This window comes from Papio anubis, chromosome 1 (genome assembly GCF_008728515.1).
Source record: "Papio anubis isolate 15944 chromosome 1, Panubis1.0, whole genome shotgun sequence".
Lineage (NCBI taxonomy): Eukaryota > Metazoa > Chordata > Mammalia > Primates > Cercopithecidae > Papio > Papio anubis.
This window is the reverse complement of record NC_044976.1, coordinates 41314799-41327511: the sequence shown is the minus strand read 5'-3', so window position 1 is coordinate 41327511 and position 12713 is coordinate 41314799. Positions and strand designations below refer to the sequence as shown.

Genomic DNA, 12713 nt, shown 5'->3' with positions numbered 1-12713 from the left:
TGTCAGAGCTGGCTCTGCACTGGAGCAGGGAGGTTTTTCTTCCTTTATACCAGCTGGCACACCTGCCCGCAGAGGAGGACGGATTCTACTGTGCCGTCAAGCTCTCAGGCACTGGGTGCCAACTGGGTCAGTAACCAGGGAGAGGAGGTAACTGGTGTGCCCGTGGGAAACCAGAGCTGGCATATCTCATTATAACTGTCAACAGAATGCTTCTTCACTGAGGTTCCAATGCTGCCACCTCTCCAGCCAGCCCAGCTGGAGTCAGGGTGCCTTCCTCTAAGGGCTCTGACCTCATCTCCAGTTACTGACCTCACTTGGCCAGAGCTGGAGGGGATTAGCACCTACAGCCTCCCAGCTGGCAACATTAGCCACTACCTAGCAACAACAATGACAACCTTCCATTTTTTGAGCAGTTACTATTTGCCAGGCCCTGAGCTACCTACTAAAAAATTGAGGTTAGAAGAGATAAAGCTGCTCACCCAAGTAACGCAGCTGGAAAGGGGAAAAAGGCGGATACACCACTTACCTCTGGAGACCTGGGGGATGGTCTGTCAGACATACATCCTGGGACCTTTCAGAGGCTCTGGGTCCCATCCTCCATTTTGGCCTGGGCTCCTGTCTCTGTTTCTGGCTTTTGTCTGCCTCTGGGTCTGAAGCCCTAACCGAATCTGCTTAATTCTGGGGCATGGCATGGTGCGCAGGACAAACACTGACTTTGTTAACAGACAGACTGATGTTCAAATCCTACTTTCTAACTGTGTGACCTTGAGGGAGTCACTAAATTCTTGCTGAACCATAATAATTACCTCTACAACATGGGGTAGTGGTATTACCTCACAGGGTGAATGTGAGGATTAAATGAGATAATATGTTAAAAAGTGCTTACTTCCACCTGGGTGTTCAATACATGGCAGTGAGACACCCAGTGTCCAATCAGGCATGTAAGGGGCTTGGACGTTGTCTCTCTGTCATAATAATAAGTAAAAGGTTGAACAAACTGGAAAATCAACAATTCTTAGATCCTTTAGAGGAGTGAGATCACAGGGCAAACCACTGCCCTCAAAATTGAAGAGACAGAAAAGCAGAAACTCCCAAGTAGAAACCTCCTCTAGAACCAGTACCAGGACAGGACATCCTAACCTGTAATTGAAGAACTGCTGGAGGCTCAGTATGGGCAAATCTGAACGTTAAACATTCCAGCAAGATCCAGCCATAGGGGCGCACCCACATGTTTGTGAGTTTAATCTTCAGGATCTCTATCGGGTCCTCCCAGTGAATGTCAGAGAAAAATCTCCTTGTGCTTTCAGCAGGGGGATGGGAAAAGTGACCATTTTGAAATATGCCAGAGCATTCTGTTCTTAACAAGGCCTGCTTTCAAGAGAAACTATTTCAGCCCAGCCCAATCTTCTGGAGCTTAATCAGAGCCTAGCTGACCTGAGGGAGGGGAAATAGCCAACTCCACACCCCTCTCTGTCCCACCTAAGGGGAGAAAAAAAAATGGAGAAGCACTGGTGAACTTCACAGCCCAGGAGGGTTCCCCGGCTCATGAAAAGACTGAGGACTAATCACAGGACTGTGGAACGCCACCCCTGCCCCACACCTCCTCCCCCACATTGCTAAAGGCCTATTTTACGGGAATTCCTTTTACCCAGTGTAGGAGCCATGGGAAAACTTTCCCTTCACTCACTTAGTGAAATTGAAGTTTCACTAAAAAATCAATTTACGGGCCGGGTGCGGTGGCTCAAGCCTGTAATCCCAGCACTTTGGGAGGCCGAGACTGGCAGATCACAAGGTCAGGAGATCGAGACCATCCTGGGTAACATGGTGAAACCCCGTCTCTTCTAAAAGATACAAAAATATAGACGGGCGAGGTGGCGGGTGCCTGTAGTCCCAGCTACTCGGGAGGCTGAGGCAGGAGAATGGCTTGAACCCGGGAGGCGGAGCTTGCAGTGAGCCGAGATCGGGCCACTGCACTCCAGCCTGGGCGACAGAGCGAGACTCCGTCTCAAAAAAAAAAAATCAATTTACAGGCCAGTCTTGGTGGCTCACACCTGTAATCCCAGCACTTTGGGAGGCCAAGGTGGGTGAATCACCTGAGGTCAGGAGTTCGAGACCAGTCCAGCCAACATGGAGAAACCCCATCTCTACTGAAAATACAAAAATTAGCTGGGCATGGTGGCGGGCGCCTATAATCCCAGCTACCTGGGAGGCAGAGGCAGGAGAATCGTTTAAATCCAGGAGGCAGAGGTTGCAGTGAGCTGAGATTGTGCCATTGCACTCCAGCCTGGGCGACAAGAGCAAGACTCTGTCTTAAAAAAAAAAAAAATCAACTTACAAAAGGCAAATTGGTAGGAGAAATGGTGTACAAATTTATTAGTATGCACAGGGGAGAATCATAGAGTGATTACCCAATATCCCAATGGAGTAAGATGGTACTCTTCTTTTTAAAAAAACTTTTATAAATTTTTTAAATTAAAAAAAAAAATGGAATACTTTATGAATTTGCATACCATCCTTGCGCAGGGGCCAGGCTAATCTTCTCGGTATCGTCAAAATTTTGGTATATGTGCTGCCAAAGTGAGCACTGTATACCCTTCTTCTTAGGGGAAAGGAAGATGGGAAAGTATGCATGATTTTAGGGGATAGGAAATGATTTTAAGGGGAATTTAATGGGCTTGAAAAACATACAATTTCCTTCGACAAAGTCTGTTGGGCCTGCAGAGCAGACAATGGTTCGCATTAAAGTCTGTGTACCATCTACAATATGTGAAAAGCCTGTCTGTACTAAAAATACAAAAATTAGCTGGGCGTGGTGGCGAGAGCCTATAGCCCCAGCTACTTGGGAGGCTGAGGCAGAACTGCTTGAATCTGGGAGGTGGAGGTTGCAGTGAGCCGAGATCACGCCATTGCACTTCAGCCTGGACAATAGAGTGAGACTGCATCTCAAAAAAAAAGTCTCTAGATTTGTTGACAGACTTGGGTCTTTCTTCCTGTGCTACAAATTCAGTTAATGAAAACTCAAAGACGGGACTAGAGGCAATTGTCTTCTACTTTGTCGGAACTGGACTTTAGGCAGATAGGGGAACTTCAGAAAACAACTTTATCATGTGCTTTGGGAGGGACGAGGATTGAGAGACAGGAGATGAGGGAAGGTCAGAGAGACCTTGAGGCTTTTTCTTCAGTTTGGCATGTCAAAATACCATATTTTGTTGTATTGGTTTCTGAGCCCCAACACCAGCATATCACGTGTGGCTTTCAATGGAAAAAATTACAACGCATATTAAAGGCAAAACACACACTTTGAAGAAAAAGAGCAAGCGTCAGAACCAGACTGGCATACAACAGGAATGTTAAGATTATCAGACTAAAAATTTAAAACAACTAAAATTAATGTTAGAGGCTTTGATGGAAAAAGTAGATAACATGCAAGCACAGATAGACAGTGTAAGCACAGAGACAAAAATTCTAAGAAAGAATGTTTTTTAATGATAGAGATAAAAAATACTGTAATAGAAATGAAGAATGCTTTTAATGGGCTTATTAGTACATTGGACACAGATGAGGAAAGAATCTCTGAGACCGAGGATATGTTGGTAGAAACTTTCAAAACTGAAAAGCAAAGAGAGAAAAGACTGAAAAAACATAAGAAAGAATATCCATGTACTGTGAGACAACTCTAAAAGCTATATTATATGCATAATGGGAATATCTGAAGGAGTAAAAAGGACAAAAGAAATATTTGAAGCAAGGATAACTGAACATTTCACCAATTTTTTTCTTTTTTGAGGCAGAGTCTCGATCTGTCACCCGGGCTAGAGTGCAGTGGTGCGATCTCCTCTCACTGCAACCTCCGCCTCCCAGGTTCAAGTGATTCTCCTGTCTCAGCCTCCCGAGTAGCTGGGACTACAGGCACCTGCCACCACACCCAGCTAACTTTTTTGTATTTTTACTAGAGACGGGGTTTCACCATGTTGGTTAGGCTGGTCTCAAACTCCTGACCTCAGGTGATCCACCTGCCTTGGTCTCCCAAAGTGTTGGAATTACAGGCGTGATCCACCGCACCCTGCAATTTCACCAAATTAATGTCAGACACCATACCACAGATCCAGGAAACTCAGAGATCTCTCTCTCTCTCTCTCTCTCTCTCTCTCTCTCACATACACACACAAAGCCCCAAATGCTACACCTAGGCATATCATACTTAAACTGCATAAAATCTAAAATCAAAGATAAAGAAAAAATCTTGGAATGAAAGCAGAGAGGTAGCCAACAGTACTTTGGCAAAAAAAAAAAAAAAAAAGGAATAATTTTCTAAAAAGGAAAGCAGAGGGGGGAAAAACTTGCCTACAGAGGAGCAAAGACATGACATCTGAGTTCTTAGAAACCAAGCAAGCTAAAAGAGAATGAAGTGAATATTTTAAATGTTGGGAGAAAAAAACCCACCAACCTTGTATTCTGTATCCTGAAAACTTTCCTTCCGGAGTGAAGGAACTGGGTGAGGTGGCATGTGCCTATAATCACAGCTACTTGGGAGGCTAGTGTGGGAGTATCCCTTCAGCCTAGGAGTTCCAGGCCAGCCTGGGGCAACGTAGCAACACTCTGTCTCTAAAAGAAAAAAAGTTGGCCGGGCACAGTGGCTCACTCCTGTAATCTCAGCACTTTGGGAGGCCAAGGCAGGCAGATCACTTGAGGTCAAAAGTTTGAGACCAGCCTGGCCACATAGTAAAACTACATCTCTACTAAAAATATAAAAATTAGCCAGACATGGCAGCATGCGCCTGTAATCCCAGCTACTTGGGAGGCTGAGGCAGGAGAATCACTTGAACTCTGGAGGCAGAGGTTGCAGTGAGCCAAGATGGCGCCACCGCACTCCAGCCTGGGCAACACAGCAAGACTCCATTTCAAAAAAAAAAAAGTTAACAAATCTAGCTATATATACAAAGTTTAATAAGTCTAGTCCAAATAGAGTTTAATCTCAGGAATGCAAGGTTGTTTTAGTATTTGAAAATCAATCTGTGGCCTGGCACAGTGGCTCACGCCTATAATCCCAGCACTTTGGGAGGTCAAGGCCGGTGGATCACCTGAGGTCAGGAGTTCAAGACCAGCCTGGCCAACATGGTGAAACCCCATCTTTACTAAAAATAAAAAAATTAGCCAGGCGTGGTGATGTGCACCTATAGTCCCAGCTACTCGGGAGGCTGAGAGAGGAAAACTGCTTGAACCTGGGAGGTAGAGATTGTGCTGAGCCAAGATCATGCCACTGCACTCCAGCCTGGGTGACAGAGCAAGACTGTCTCAAAAAAAAAAAAAAGAAAGAAAGAAAGAAAGAAAATCAATTTGTGTACTTGATTATATTAACAAAATAAAAATTACATTTTTTTTTTTTTTGAGACAGAGTTTCGCTCTTGTTGCCCAGGCTGGAGTGCAATGGCGCGATCTTGGCTCACTGCAACCTCCACCTCCCAGGTTCAAGCAATTCTCCTGCCTTAGTCTCCCGAATAGCTGGGATTACAGGCATGTGCCACCGTGCCCGACTAATTCTGTATTTTTAGTAGAGACGGGGTTTCTCCATGTTGGCCAGGCTGGTCTCAAACTCCTGACCTCAGGTGATCCACCAGCCTTGGCCTCCCAAAGTGCTGGGATTACAGGTGTGAGCCACCGTGCCTGATCTTGTTTTTTAAAAAGTGAAAGAAAAACAAAGACTTTCTCAAACAAAATTGAAGGAATTGGTTGCCAGTAAACCTAATTTACAAGAAATGTTTAAAGAAGTTCTTCAGAGAGAAGGAAAATAATATAGATCAGAAACTCAGATCCACTTAAAGAAAAGAAGAGCAATAGAGAAAGAATAAGTAAAGAGAAAATTAATACTTTTATTCTTATTCTGAATCTAACAAATTAGATAATGTTCAAAATAATAATAGCAACAATGAATATAGCTATATGTAAGCAAAATGAATACAGCGAAACAAGGGATGGAGGGAGGAATTAGGAATGTTTCATTACCGAAGCAGGATAGTGTCATTTGAAAGTGGACTGGGATTAGTGTATATGTACACGGCAAACTCTAGGGCGATCGTTAAAAAAACTTTTTTTTGAGACGGAGTCTCGCTCTTGTCGCCCAGGCTGGAGTGCAGTGGTACGATCTCAGCTCACTGCAACCTCTGCCTCCTGGATTCAAACTATTCTCCTGCCTCAGCCTCCTGAGTAGACTGAGGTTTCACCATGTTGGCCACGCTGGTCTCAAACTCCTGATCTCAGGTGAACTGCCTGCCTCAGCCTTCCAAAGTGCTGGGATTACAGGCGCACGCCACCACACCCAGCTAATTTTTGTACTTTTAGTAGAGACGAGGTTTCACCATGTTGGCCAAGCTGCTCTCAAACTCCTGATCTCAAGGAACTGCCTGCCTCAGCCTTCCAAAGTGCTGGGATTACAGGTGTGAGCCAACATGCCTGGCCTAAAAATTTTTTAAAAAGTAAGTATATTGGGAGGCCGAGGAAGGCAGATCATGAGGTCAGGAGTTTGAGACCAACCTGACTAAGATGGTGAAGCCCCATCTCTACTAAAAAAAAAAAAAAATATATATATATATATATATATATACACACACACACACACACAAAAATTAACTGGGTGGCATGCACCTGTAATCCCAGCTACTCGGAAGACTGAGGCAGGAGAATCACTTGAACAGGCAGAGGTTGCAGTGAGCCGAGATCACACCACTGCACTCCAACCTGGGCGAAAGAGCAAGACTCCGTCTCTAAAAAAAAAAAAAGAAAGAAAGAAAAGTAAGTATAATCGATATTCTGAAAATAAGAGGAAATGTAATCACATAAAATGCTCACTTAAGTCTAAAAAGGAAGAAAATGTGTTGAAGACAAAAATATAAGGGCAATGAATAGAAAACAATAACAAATATGGTATATATTAATCCAACTACATCAATAATCACTGTAAACATCAATGATCTAAATATACCAATTACAAGACAGAGATTTGGTCAGAGTGACTCAAAAGCAAGACCCACCTATATGCTGTGTAAAAAAAAAAAAACCACTTTATTTTACAGAGTCTCTCTCTGTTGCCCAGGCTGGAGTGCAGTGGCACACTCTTGGCTCACGGCAACCTCCACCTCCCAGGTTCAAGCGATTCTCCTTCCTCAGTCTCCTGAGTAGCCAGGACTACAAGCACCTGCCACCATGCCCAGCTAATTTTTGTATTTTTAGTAGAGATGGGGTTTCACCATGTTGGCCAGGCTAGTCTCGAACTCCTGACCTCAAGTGATCCACTTGCCTCGGCTTCCCAAAGTGCTGGGATTACAGGCGTGGGCCACCGTGCTCGGCCAAGATACCCACTTTAAATACAAAGACACCAGAGGCCTGCCTGGCCCTGGAGAGACTGCCCACCATGCCCTGACTGAAGGCCCCATCACCTGGGGAGGGGATCCTGATAGAGGGCACTGCTGCCACTGTTGGGGCCCAAGTCACAGCCATCCCAGGAAACAGGGGAGGGCACCCAGCTGACAGTGGAGCATCACCTCGTCTCCTGGGGAACATGTCCTCAACTCCAGAGTGGGAGGGACAGGGAGAGTCCTAGAGATTCAGATTCCCAGCCACTCCCTGGGGTTTGGTCTCAGCTGGCTAGGCTAGTACTTCAAGCTAGATATTGTCAGTGGACCTGGGCACTGGGATAAACCCAGGACAGCATGCCAGCCCCTACAGGGAGAGGCAATGTGCAGAAAAGGCCCAAATCAGCTGGGCGCGGTGGCTCACACCTGTAATCCCAGCACTTTGGGAAGTTGAGGTGGGCAAATCACCTGAGGTCAGGAGTTCAAGACCAGCCTGGCCAACATGGTGAAATCCCATTTGTACTAAAAATACAAAAATTAGCCACGTGTGGTGGCATGTGGCCATAATCCTAGCTACTCAGGAGGCTGAAGCAGGAGAATCGCTTGAACTCGGGAGGTAGAGGTTGTGGTGAGCCGAGATCGCGCCACCGCACTCCAGCCTAGGCAACAGAGCGAGACTCCATCTTTTTAAAAAAAAAAAAAAAAAAGGGCCCAACCCCCCTGGGCTGCCAAGACCAGAGGCAGATGGCGAGTCACATCTCAGCTTCTCTTTTGGGCTCTCCATTAGTCTCTTCCATATTTGTCTTCATGAGACAACCAAACAGTACAGGCTGTTTGGGGAATGAGAGGCTTGCAGCCACCCTTTGGACTGGGGTTACTTGGTAGCAGCTCTGTGGTAGGAGAGTGAGCCTAGAAGATGACCCTATGCAGCCTGGTGGCCCTCGGAGGGCAGAATCCAGACATAGGCCTGCTGCCTCCATGCCCACAGGCGCACCTGCAGGATGCACAGCTTAGAAGCACCAGGTTTGGTTTGAGGAGAGGGATCCTTATCCACATCCCCTTGAAGCACACGACAGCCAGAAAACAGCATAGGCAAGGATCAAGGCCTCGTGCAGGGACAGGGCAGGGTCTTCTCCAGGCCCAGTGTCTTGGGAAGGAGGAAAGCTGGGGCTGGGTGAGATGAGGCTCGGACTGAGGGAGTTTATCTGGACCGGAGGGCTGCTTGTGGCCCATCTCAACAAGGACTCACTGCTCCTCACTGCTCAGGGTCGTGCAGGTGTGCCACTGCGAGCTGGGCTGGCAGCCCAGCCCCATAGGTAGTGGGCGGAGAGTATGCATGGCCCACACACAGTACCTTCTCATATGACACAACAGCACTGTGGTGGTGCCATTTCCATTTTTTTTGGATGAAGAAACTGAGGCTCAGAGAGACTAAGTCTCATGCCAGGGTCATGTAGTTAGTAACTGGCAAAGCTGGGTCAGTCAGCCCAATCCCCAAGCACTAAACCACTCTGTAGTTCTGTCTCCTGAGATACCTGTCTCCCTCTCCCCTCTCCTTTTCTTTCCCCAGCCCCATCTCCAGGCTCTGCTGCCACTTCAGGCTTTTCCTTGTGGGTATCTCAGCCTCCTAGCCAGTCATGGTGGGGCTCCCATGGGGTGGAAGAACCCGCGCCTTCCACCCACAAAGGTTTTATATCTGCTCCTGACACCTGCCTGTGCTGTGTCCCCTATACAAATGATAAACGGGTCAATTCTCCAAGAAGCCATAGTTAAATCCTTAATGGGTATGTGCCTAACAACAGAGCAGCAAAATATGGAGGCAAAAACTGACAGATCTACAAGGAGAAATAGATGAATCCACTAGTATAGCTGAAGACTTCAACATCCTTTTAAGAAATGGACAGATTCAGCAGGCAGAAAATCAGTAAGACCATAGTTGAACTCAATAGCACCATCAATCAACTGGATATAATTGGTGTCTATAGAATACTTCATCCAGCAACAGCAGAAAACACATTCGTCTCAAGCTCCCACAGAACATTCACTAAGACAGGCTGCATTCTGGGCCATAAAGCACAGCTTAACCCATTTAAAATAACAGAAACCATACAATGTCTGCTCTCAGACCACACTGGAATTAAATTAAGATAGCAGGGTAATCATTCTCCTTCAGTTCTCCTGTGCTATGTATATTAAAATAAAATGGTTATGCCTTTTCTTCTATTAATCTGCCTTTTGTGTCAGTTGATTACAGTGGACCTTCAGAGGATAAAGGGCAAGTTTTTCCTTGGCCCCTTTAGTAAGATGGGCCAGTATTAAGCTAATTTCCAATGCCATAGCTAATCACATTTTATTGAGGTTGAAATGCAGTGGAAAATTGAAATGTATCTTCCACATATCTCCTCTTGGAAGACCTTAGAGATGGTTTTTAATATTTTATCAGAGAACATGAGAAACAGCTTGCCAGACCCAGAACCCAGAAGCTTTATACATTAGCACTTGAAATCAAGCCAAATGGAAAGTATATACTCGCGTGGGAGGTCTGGGTGTCTGGGAAAGATGAGTCTAGTGATACACTGACAGAGGACGAAAATAAAGCTTAAGAAGGAAGCAATCCTTTAAAATTTTGTTGTCATTGTTTTGCATTTAGACTTACCAGTTAAAACATGCCATTTTTGACTCTTTAGTTCAGATGTATTTCCCTTCTTAGAGATAAAGACTCTAATAGATTATTCAGGTTGGGCGCGGTGGCTCATGCCTGTAATCCCAGCACTTTAGGAGGCCGAGGTAGGTGGATCACCTGAGGTCGGGAGTTCGAGACCAGCCTGACCAACGTGGATAAACTAAAAATACAAAGAATACTAAAAATACAAAATTAGCTGGATGTGGTGGTGCATGCCTGTAATTCCAGCTACTCAGGAGGCTAAGGCAGGAGAATCGCTTGAACCCAGGAGGTGGAGGTGGCGGTAAGCCAAGATCGCACCATTGCACTCCAGCCTGGGCAAGAAGAGCGAAACTCCATCTCAAAAAACCAAAAATAGATTATTCAAGCCTACGTATAGTTCAGATAACAAGCTGTCTTCCAATTTTTCTCAGAAGTATGCTTTTTTGTTGTTGTTGTTGCAGAGGCAGTATCGGCACCTGCCAGCAATGTTGCAGAGGAGATGTCTGTGTTGAATAAGGTGTGGAGTCAATGACCCCTTAAGGCCTCTTGTAATTGTTAAGAGTTTTGGGATTCTGAAATTCTCCACAATTCTTAGAACTTGTGGTCCTTAGGCTAGGTTATTCCAAAATTTTTGTTTCTTAGATTATTTGGTATTAAAATTCTGTGAGTCTCAGGTTTTATAAGTGGCACTAAATGTGATAAGGCATACAAAAATTACTACCTAAACATATGGCCCAAATTCCCGTTGGGAAAAGGAACTACTTTTATTGAGGAAAATGCTTTGACAAGGGCTTTGAGTTGAGACCCTACCAAAAGCCTGGGATGGCTTATGCCTGGGTTCCTGAGGAGCAAATTGGGAGGGAGAAACAGAAGTGAGCAGAAAGAGACAGGTCGAGGAGGAACAGCTCACATCTCATTGTACCATCTGGGTGGCTATAAGCATAGCTTGCTTCACAAGATGTGATCCCTCCCCAGAACATTCTGGATCTCTGTATAATCTGCTCTCGGGAATGCTTAAGGAGAGTGATTTGATTTTTATATGGAAACCAAGCTTCAGTTTCATCACATTCAGGTCAGTGTGGCTCAGGACAAAGCCGGCATGATTTTCTGGAGGCAGAGATTATGGTAGTAAGTGTAAGCCCTCTGGGACTTAGCCGACTTCTCTGGGAGAAATGTGGGCTTTCTCACGCAATGGTGCATGTCATGCTGCATCTAAGGAACTCCATTCACATCAAAGTCTACGTGAATGGCCTTCTTTAGAGGTATATTGTGTACAACCTGAGCAACGGAAAGTGACAGCCCTGAAACTCAGGCATTAGAGGACATTTCGCCTCCATCTGAAGGAATAGGGAGATGTCCCTTCTTCACCCTCCTAGCTAATATTCTGGTGCACGTTATATTTATATATGTTTATAAACCTCTATGTTTAAGGTTCTAAGGTCCTAGGGTTCTATGATTCTACAGTTCTCTGACTCCAAGAAACTAAGAGTATAATCAGGTTCTATAATTCTATGGCAACAACAACCACATAGCTGATGCTATTGTGCTTGCTATACCTTTTAGGGACTGTGCCAGGCACTTTACGTGTATTATCTTAATTAATCCTTAAGCCCTATGACATACACACTATCATTCTCTCCATTTTGTAGATGTGGAAACTAAGGCACAGAGAGTTCTGTCATCCGTCCAAGGTTATGGTGCCAGAACTGAAGCAGCTAGTCTGACTTACAGTCTCTTCCCCTCTGCCGTCCACTGCTGACATTCCAATAAGCTCCCTTCCTAATTAATAAGCCTCCTTTCACTGGGAGCTGCCTTTTCTCAGCTGAGGCCCCAGAAGTTAGAAAACAGACCTGAGTTCTCGTATCCTGTGTTGGCATGTGCGAAGCTGTCATGCCGTGTTGTGTTGTAATAGGCTGTGTTGTGTTTCATGCGTTTGGCTCCATTGTACTACGAATTCTTCTATCACAAGCACTGAATCTGATCTGACCTTGTAAATCCAGCTTACTGTCCAAGGACTGGAACACTTTGGGGGCTTAAAAAATGTTTATCATGGCCGGGCACGGTGGCTCAAGCCTGTAATCCCAGCACTTTGGGAGGCCGAGACGGGCGATCAATGCAGGTCAGGAGATCGAGACCATCCTGCATAACAGTGAAACCCCGTCTCTACTAAAAATACACAAAAACTAGCTGGCGAGGTGGCGGGCTCTGTGTCCCAGCTACCTCGGGAGCTGAGGCAGGAGAATGGCGTGAACTCCAGGAGGCGGAGCTGGTGAGCTGGAGATCCGCCACTGCACTCCAGCCTGGCTTAATGGTGAGCGAGACCCGCCTCCAAAAAAAAAAAAAAAAAAAAAAATGTTTATCATATGAGTGACTAATTGTCCAAATGCTGCTATGAGCCTAGTGTCTGCAGTCCCAGAGATCACTGTAGGGAGGGAAGATTTCACCCTGAGGTTCACAATGGAGTCTATGAAATAAACTGAAAGCAGAAGGAAGGGTTACAGAAGAAAAGGTACACAAATATACTACACGCATGGAGACATCACATGAAAGAAAAGCGAATGTCCTAAACCTCAGTGAGAGCATATGTACCTCTTACAGGGGGTGAGTGGAGGGAGGATTCAAGCAACTTATGAGAGAGTAAATTATTTGGGTGAAAGATGAATGGTCCCTCAGAATGATATGTGATAAAGTCTGTCTGG

The 12713-nt window shown here is 45.4% G+C and overlaps 1 non-coding gene across 1 annotated transcript; it reads right to left on the bottom strand.

The window, feature by feature from the left end:
- Positions 1–2478: 2478 nt before the first annotated feature.
- Positions 2479–2585, bottom strand: LOC116271975. The gene has a single exon (XR_004180707.1). It is a non-coding gene; the product is annotated as a U6 spliceosomal RNA (small nuclear RNA).
- Between the last annotated feature and the right edge of the window lie 10128 nt (positions 2586–12713).